The sequence below is a fragment of the Hibiscus syriacus genome, unplaced genomic scaffold (assembly GCF_006381635.1).
Source record: "Hibiscus syriacus cultivar Baekdansim isolate YM2019G1 unplaced genomic scaffold, ASM638163v2 tig00111151_pilon, whole genome shotgun sequence".
NCBI lineage: Eukaryota > Viridiplantae > Streptophyta > Magnoliopsida > Malvales > Malvaceae > Hibiscus > Hibiscus syriacus.
In genome coordinates this window covers 2,118,309-2,128,025 of record NW_024062999.1, presented here as the reverse complement: position 1 = coordinate 2,128,025, position 9,717 = coordinate 2,118,309, and the positions used below count along the sequence as shown (strand labels likewise).

Genomic DNA, 9,717 nt, shown 5'->3' with positions numbered 1-9,717 from the left:
AGACTTTGGACTTGTCGCTTGAAGGCAAGACAATTCTCAATGGTATGTCATTGAGCTCCGGCATGATATTCACAATGAACGTTGATGTCATACCAATTCAGATACGGAGGTTGGATTTTATGTAGTACGGAGCCACTTCTCGTGCTTCAAGTAGCTTCTCATATAACTCTTTATATAATATAGGGATAGCATCAAAATGAGAACCGCCTTTTGTCTTGGATTGAACCTGAGTTTTAGACGTCATGAGCAGATTAAACTTCGATGATTTCAAATTACATGATTTCATCTCATCTTTGGGAGCTTTTGCAGTTGTCACCATTTCCTGGGTATCTCCAAACAACTTGTGAATACGAATGATAATTGTCTGTAATTTCTCAAATTGGTTAGGATCAGAAGTCCCTTACATATATGAGATTGAAGGGTTATGTTCATTGACCTCTCTCTCTTTTGGTGCAGGAGTCTCTTTTTTCTTGGCCAAAACAGATATTCTACCCATCATCATGGACATCTGCTCTCTTATTTCTTGTATCTCCTTTTGCTCTTCAATAGGCATACAATCTTTGGGTGCATAGCTCTCTTCCATCCTCGAAATTCCCTCAGGATGCCATTCCATGGTTGCGTCATATTTTGTTTGATCATAAAACTTTTTGTCCATTTACGATTTCTTTCCAATTCGATGAACAGTCTTTCAAGTCAACACCTTTTGGTTATGCTATGATTATGCAATGCAAACAAAAGAAATCAATATAAACAAGTTATAGCAAAACAAAATGTATAAAAAATAAACATGAGAAAGAAAAAAATAAATTGGTTAGTACCAATTAATGGAAAGAAAAAATTTCTATCTATCAAGGTATAAATCCTAACCTCATGCTTTCTAGTTCCATGCTTTGTTTGGAAAAATTTACCTAACTGCATGATTTCTAGTTCACATGTATTTATTCAAAAAGGGAAAAATAATAATAAATTAAATAAATTAAAAGTTAGAGCTTATTTTTCCTTTGTGTACACCTAATTTGGACAAAATTTCGGCATGGTTTCAGATCGGGAGAGTTTCTAGGGTTTATTATATGCAGGGTTTCAGTTCTAGGAGTAAAGGTACTCGAACTATCCTTGTTGGTGCCCCCTTAACTGTCAACCCTCAATCCTAGTCCACTACAGACTTAAGCGGATCAAGTTCAATTCGAGGGGACACATTTCTCTATGCCTGAAACGGAGAATAAATTCTCACGAAGACAGAGAGCATATGAACCACGAAAGTTACTTACTAGGTCTGACACGGAGAATGAATTCTCACGAAGACATCGCTTTCACTCCCACTTAAAAGGGACAAGCTTGATTATAAAGCTTATGTTATGCAATGCAAGTGTTGTGTGTGAGGAGAAATGTTCAAACCTCTGTTCAACAAATAAAAATGAAATTTAATAACTGAAAATAAATTAAAAATATTAATAAAAAATAATATACATATAAATATTATGAAAATAATAAGTATATATAAAAATTTTGAAAAGCAAGAATTAAAAATTAAATATATGAATTTTTAATTTCTAATTAATAAAGACAATTTATAATTGATTTTAAAGCTTAACAAAGTCCTCAGCTGAGTCACCAAGCTGTCATAACTGGTTTTCGCCCGGGCACGAAATTTTTACTTGGCGGGAAAAATGATGTGAATAAATGGTTTTTTTAAATGTTTTGGGAGTCGCCATCGGCCTTTTGGGTCAGGAAGGTCGAAGACCTAAATATATCTTTTAAAAGAGTTTTTAAGAAAACATCAGTTAAAAGATAAACTGATCTGCGTTTTAACCAAAAATTCATTCTTTTTAATAATAAAAATGGATTCGTGGTCGAATACATTTGGGGAAGGATTAGCACCCCCACAACGCCCAAAATTGGTACTTATTAATTATAAATTGTCTCTATTATTGGAAATTTAAAAATTTTAAAAATATATTTAATTCATAATCCTGTTATTTCAAAATAGTTTTAAGAAAATATATTAATATATATATATATATATATAAGATATTTATTTATTTAGAAATATCAGAAAATGGCTTCTAGGTGCTTTAAGACAACTCTTTTCTTAATATTAAAAAATAAATAAATATTAAAAAATTTCTATAAAATAATTAAAATAAATTAGTATATATAATTTATAAAAATAGGATATTTATTTATTTAAGAATATCAGAAAAGGACTTCTAGGTGCTTTAAGACAGCCCATTTCTTAATATTAAAAAATATATAAATATTAAAATATGATTATTTTTCTAAGAAAATAATTTAAATAAAACAATATATATTTTCTGGTTTTTATAAGTAATATATTTATTTATTTTTAAAATATCATAATAGGACATCTAGTTGCTTTAAGACTGCCATTTTCTTTGATATTAAAAATAAACAAATATTTATTTAAACAAATATATATATATATATTTATATTTATATGACTAAGATAATAATAATAAAATAATAATTAAAGTAATAATTAAAATATATTAAAAGTACTAATAAAATTACAAATAAATAATGATAAAAGAAATTAAAATTGTAAAATTAAAAAATTAAATTGCAAAGTAAATTAAATAAAAAAAATTATCAAACTATTAGGGATTAAAATATATAATATATATAAATTAATGAACTAATTCAATTTATTATAAAAATATAATTACTAATATGTAATTAACCCTTAATTATTTAAACGGTGATTAAAATAAAACTTAATTAAATGATAAAGGACTAAATTGGTTATTTTACCTAAATATCTATAAGTAACGGGTAATGACTAAAATAAATAAAAATTCATTTATGAAACCAAATTAAAAAGATTAAAAATTGTTTTTAGTGACTAAATTACAAACTTACAGAGATACAGATATTACGGTAAAGGTTTGCCCATAAGCGTAAATTACGCATATACCCCTACCTAAAACGGCACCGTTTGGAATGGGTATATAAACCCTGAATGGCCAGCCATCTTAAGCCATTATTCTCATTTTTCTTATTTCACCTCTTTCTCCAAAAGAGAAAGATGAAATTCTCTCTCTATCATCTCTCTAAAACGAAGAGAGAGACCACCGACCGGCAGCCGTGCTCCGACACCGACCACTACCGTCGGCCGCCGTCGATGGTGGCCGGAAAATTACAAAGCCCTCCCCAAAAGAGATCTAAACATCCTAATTTATGTTCCGGTCTCCGTTTCCTCTAAAAAAGTCTCGAAATTACTTAGATCTAAGAAAATACCTTCGGTATTTTCGGTTCTTCGGCGACGTTTGGACTTTCCGAGGGCGGAGGCTTTGAGGGTAAGGTTTCTTTAGCTTCTTTTCCTTTGTTTCGGTGGTTGGTTGTTTGTTTTTGCTCTGTTCTTACTCCGTTTCTTCTTGGTTTTTTTTTTGCTGTCATTTTTGTTCGTTGCTGTCGTGGTCTCTTGTTGTCTTTCTTCTCTGCAGGATTGGTGGCCTTTATAGGCCACCATGATACTGCTCTCGGACCGGGCAATGGAGGAGGCTTCGGTGAGTCACCGAGCTATGTGGTGACTCACCCCATAGCTGCGATGTGTGGGGGGCAGTTGGCTCTTCTAGAGGCTTCTTCAAGTGTAGCGTGGCAAAGGAGTGTCGGTAATAGCAGTGGAGGTGTCGGCAGTGGGGCGTTGGACCACCTGGCAGCAAGGGCGGTGGCGACGTAAAGGAGACTAACTATGTAATTATAATATTTTACTAATTCCCACATCGCACTTCCGTTAACTGTTAACGGTAAGTGACCCGATTGAATACATTTAAATGGTTGGTGACTCAATTAACAAAAATTTAAAAAATGATGATTAAAATGAAAAGAACTATAATTATGTGGTCACTATTATAGTTTGTCCAAAAAAAACATGAAGTACTTTTTCCTACTTGTACTAAAATTCGCGTCTTTGTAGAAACCCGGAAGAAAACAAAACTAAAGCCACCGCGTCCACGTGTGCTCAATTTATAAAGAATATTTCTGTTGTGCTAATTTGGCTTTTGGGTTTCCAAAACGTTGGCTTTCCTCCCTCCAATCATCAACTTCTCACTGATTCATTCATTCTGAGATTTCAACCCCATTTCAAGTAAGATTCTTGATACTTCTCTTTTGATTTTTTTAATTTACTTGTATCTGTTGACCATAATCCATAATGAGATTAATCTTCGATACCCAATCCTTAAAACTGCTTCTTTATTTGAATTTCGATTTTTCTTAGCTGTGAAATGGGTTTTTTCTGCTCTTGATTGCTACAGGTAGACCTTCTGATTTTGTTCTGTTGTTGGTCAGTCTGGTTTATTTTGTTCTATCGGTTATTTGCTTCATGAATTGATTTTCATGTTTGTTCATCATTTTATGATGGGAATAGCCATGAGTGAACGGTGATGGTGTTTACGTGATTATACTTGTGGTTTTCTTGTTACTCAGTTTAGGTTGAAGAGAGCTAAATTTCAAATTATCATATAATTTAGGTATTTTCTTTATATTTTCTATTGATAATCTGTTTTTGCTCCTTAAAATTTTATAAGTTCACCCCTAAATTTAAGTCTCCTGCGGCCATGACTTTCATAGAGGTTTTCTAAGTGATTGTTGTTTGAATTGATCTTGAAATGAATTCAGTTGTTAAAATCATTGTATTTGCTTTTTAGGATGCTGCTGCTGTCAGTTTTAGAGATATCAATTTGTTGGTCAATTTTTTTCTTTTTTGTGATTCTTCCATTTTTAGATATATCATTTTTTATTAACATTTTAGATATATCAACTTGTTGGATATGGATGCCTTTGCTGAAATTCACTCGATTTATTATGTTTGTTCGTTGCGTCCTTTTTATGGTAGAAGTACGAGTATTTCTTTCCCCTATGGTTTCCTTTTGCGGCTTTGGCTTATTGATATTGAACTAATGGATTAGTTGCACAAATGGGAAAGAATTCAAATTTATAAGAGAAACAGTGTGATGTTTCATGTACATTTATCATCGCCGTTCAATGTTCATATGTGTAGGATTCATCCATGAATTGTAAGTTATACTAGTGAATAGTATTAGAGTTGTACCGTTAAAAGGGTTGGAGCCGGACACAAGTGAAGTGAAACCACTGTTATTTTGACATGATTTTGCCGATTTATTGTCTGTACTAGAAGTCTAGAAATCATTTGGTAATGGTTCATGATCAGCAAATGTACATGTAGGATTCATCCATGAATTGTAAGTTATACTAGTGAATAGTTATTAGAGTTGTACCGTTAAAGGGTTGGAGACGGACACAAGTGAAGTGAAACCACCGTTATTTTGACATGATTTTGCGATTTATTGTCTGTACTAGAAGCCTAGAAATCATTTGGTAATGGTTCATGATCAGCAAATGTACATGTAGGATTCATCCATGAATTGTAAGTTATACTAGTGAATAGTTATTAGAGTTGTACCGTTAAAAGGGTTGGAGCCGGACACAAGTGAAGTGAAACCACCATTATTTTGACATGATTTTGCTGATTTATTGTCTGTACTAGAAGTCTAGAAATCATTTGGTAATGGTTCATGATCAGCAAATGTACATGTAGATTCATCCATGAATTGTAAGTTATACTAGTGAATAGTTATTAGAGTTGTACCGTTAAAAGGGTTGGAGCCGGACACAAGTGAAGTGAAACCACCGTTTTTTTGACATGATTTTGCCGATTTATTGTCTGTACTAGAAGTCTAGAAATCATTTGGTAATGGTTCATGATCAAATGTACATGGTTTTGCTTTTCTTTATTGTTTCTAGGTAAAATCTGCAGGAAACTTGATTAAATTTGAATGGGCAAATTTCTCAGCTTCCAATGCCTAGTCCATTAAGTTTCTGGTATGTCGAAGCTCTCTCTCTGTCCAATTATCATTTCTTGGATTTCTTATTCGATAGTAAGTTCAATTCATAAGGAGTCGAAATAAATCTCGAAGAATTTAGAATGGTATTAACCTTGGGATAAATCTCATTCGTTTTTTCCTTCTAATTATAGCCAACAATTTATTTCAATATATCTGCAAAATAAGTTTAGAGCTATTGAATCGAAGATTGTTGAATTTTGTTCGTATATGGCATTAACAGGCATCTTACTTGATATTCAGGCTGTTGATATTTATATATAAACAGCTAACAATCAGGAAGTTAAGCCTCTGCTGCTATGTATTCGCCTTTTCCAGCTCTTACTTCTCTGTTCAACGACAAGTACACCGAATTGTCTTGTTCTTTTCAGGTTTCCTCAGGAAGGGAGGTGATGAAGAACACTGTATCACTTGAAGAATCTTCATTGGCTCCCTGGAAGGGAACCCTTGGAGTTCGTCTTCATCCCCTTCCATAGCCACCAGTGATGTGCATCTCTCGGCTAGCACATGTTCAATGTTCTCAAAATCCCACATTCATTTCTCAGTCATCAAGGGGTCGAGCATCTTTGCCACCAGTCGATTCTTCTTTTCCGCAGGCCACAGCTTCGCTTAATCACATACAGGGAAATATGGATGTTTCATGGACTTTAGACCAGCTTCAAAAATTTCTTGATTTGCCTGAAAATGCTGCTGCTGCTTCTGCTCCTGCTCCAAATCGGCTGGTGGAAAGCGACACTGGTGTAATTACATCTGAGGACCACAATAAGAAACTGATTTTGCATGAATGGGCAGATGATTTTATCAATGTTCCAGATCCTGATTGGAGTAAGATTCTCAATGATACCAATGTCTTAGACCCTAAACAGGAGGTTTGTTCCTAAATTTAGTAGATACTGTTGGTGCAGAAATGTCTCGGGCAACTTATGATGTTCATTCTTAAATTTCTTTGGTAGAGCCTCGTTTTTTTCCTTAGAATTTACTTGTTTTACGTTTCTCAACCAACATTACACAGATGATACGATTTTCTACCTAAATTATTGATGTGCCATCAGCAGCATTGTTTGATATTTTTTTTCTTATTAGAATATCAAGTTGAATGATCTAATGACCTGTATTGAATTTTTCTGTATTTTTCGATTTTACGAGAAAATTAAAAAATTGTATCAGGTGTCGAAGCAACTGCCTCAGTTTCATCAGAATCAACCTGCCCGCATGGAGAATTTTCGAGCAATGCTTACCCATCATCCACTGTTCCTCCAGCAAAGCCCCGTATGCGCTGGACACCTGAGCTTCATGAGGCTTTTCTCGAAGCTGTTAATCAACTGGGTGGCAGCGAACGTATGTATCTTCATCTCATTAGCATGTAGGAAATAATCTATTGCATCTTTTGCTAATCTCGGCGTATAATTTAAACTTACAGGAGCTACTCCCAAAGGCATCTTAAAGCTGATGAATGTAGAAGGCTTGACAATATATCATGTTAAAAGTCATCTTCAGGTCTGAACGTAATATCATTTTATTGATCCTTTTAACTACCTTCTCAGACAATCTTATACGTTTATTGAAACATTTTCTTTTTCGGAATCTAGAAATATAGAACCGCCAGATACATGTCAGAATCATCAGAAGGTAAGACAATAAGCAACTACATTGCATATCATTTTCATATACCGATCCTTCTTCGTATCTCTTTCTATTTTTAATGTGCAAGCAATAGCACACAACACACGGGAAACCGGTTAATATGTATTATTGCTCTCATTGCAGGAACATCAGAAAAAAAAGTTACTTCAATTGAAGAAATGAAATCAATAGACTTGAAGACGTAAGTAACCTTCTGTTTCCCGGTATCTTGGAGTGAAGTTTATCATGTAGTGTTACAGTTAAGACTTAAGAGATTATTTGGCCCATCATCCATTTCATTGGTAGCTTGATTGCCTCTTTATTTATATCGCGAAATATGACATTTAGAATGGAAGTCAAACTCGAACCTTTCTTTCGTGCGAAACTCCAACGAGAACTGAAAATGGAATATCATTTTAGCTTCCAGGATTGAGAACATCCCATATGATTTTGGCCTTGTTATTTTTTCGTAACAGGAGTATAGGAATTACCGAAGCACTTCGGATGCAGATGGAAGTCCAGAAGCAGCTCCATGAACAACTTGAGGTATGCTACTGGTAACTAAGCATTAATCGTTTCAGTAGCCAATTATGCAGGCTAACTCAAGGCACAGCTATGGCTTCTTGCTTATATAATAACTTCTGTTCCCAGCTCCCATTGTTACGGGATCGAGCTTTTCTATAACTAGCTACTTGCATCCATGTAGGGTTATGCGCTTATATGAATGCACGTATATTTTCTAATGTGGGCTAGTTTTTTCTCCAGATTCAGAGAAATTTGCAGTTGCAAATTGAAGAACAAGGAAGGCGTCTGCAAATGATGTTCGAGAAACAAAAAAAGGCGGAGAATCAAAAAGGTGGGGCGCCCTCTTCTGCATTGGATGACGCTCCCACACCAGTACCATGTTCAAATCACCCGCCTTGCAACAATGATAAATCAGATTCAAAAGCTTTAGAGCAAGATCACTCGAGAACTGGGATTGACCCAGGAAATGCTAGTAGTGAAAATGAAAAAAGCTCGAAGGCACCTGAAACAGAATCGACTCTCCATGTAGAGAAGAACGATGATGAGTCCGGTTTCCGGTTCTGAAACGAGCCAGAACCGAGAATTAGCAGCATTGTTAAACTTAAAATCCGAAATAATATTTTTAGACAAACATAGCTGTGCTCCTGGAGATGTTGGTAAGACATAAACCAGCATTTCTTGAAACATTAGATCTTTAGATCCACATTTATGTGTAATTGCACTAACATTTGAAAGATGTAAAAAATTATTTCATGTCTGAAAGAATCATAGAAAAGAAGTCTTAGAATTCAATGTAAATAGTTCTTGTGCCACATGAGCATGATAGTAAGGGAAGTGGAAGTTTACAACAACTTATGCATAATTTAGTACATTATTTATGAAGTTAATTCATTATTATGAATCACCTTCAAGTTTAAACGTTAAGAAAAGGTGATATTTACATACATACGTCTTCCATTCCATGGAAGGATTAATTTATTTGTAAAATTTTTCTCATCCCAATAATTCATCTTTGCAGCTGATCCATCTTTCAAACAGGTTGTCCTTATTTGTTCGCATTGATGGTGGTTGCAGTGGCAGATAGCCTGAGGGGACTTCGATGAATGTTAAAATTGTCACCAATATCAAATGAATACAAATTTCAAATTTCGTAAATATCTTGAAATCAATCAAAAGAAAATATTTCCAGATTAAGATAATTTTAGGTTCAAATAAATGATAACAAAGATATCAGATCAGAAATGTGCTTACCTGCAAAGATTTGTTTTCAATGAGGCCGTCTTCTTAAATTTCGCCCTTTAGACGGGGACTTAGATATTCAAGTATCTATTCCGAAGTTCAACCTAAATAACAACAAATGCAGTATTAGGTTTTCATCAAATAGCTAGAAAAGCATGCATTTTGAACTATTAGACTGACGTAACGATTGATATTTACCTCTGAAAGTATGCATTCAATATGAGATAATATTGCATTCTTCGCAATGATAAATGCCATGCTCCGGATTTCTCTGTTTTTCACATGTATTACAGTAATATTTTTCAAAATCATCTTCGGTCAAAGTCGTGAGTACAAGTGGATGCAAATGACATTTGTGTTTGACGACGGATGGGAGTGGAATACATCCAAGATGAATGTAAAACCTACACTCAAGGCAGCCCCAAAGTGTTCTCACAAGCTTGACCAC

At 34.1% G+C, this 9,717-nt stretch overlaps 1 pseudogene; it reads left to right on the top strand.

Annotated features, from left to right (window-relative positions):
* Positions 1-6,178: 6,178 nt before the first annotated feature.
* LOC120154823 lies at positions 6,179-8,863 on the top strand (annotated as a pseudogene).
* Positions 8,864-9,717: the final 854 nt, after the last annotated feature.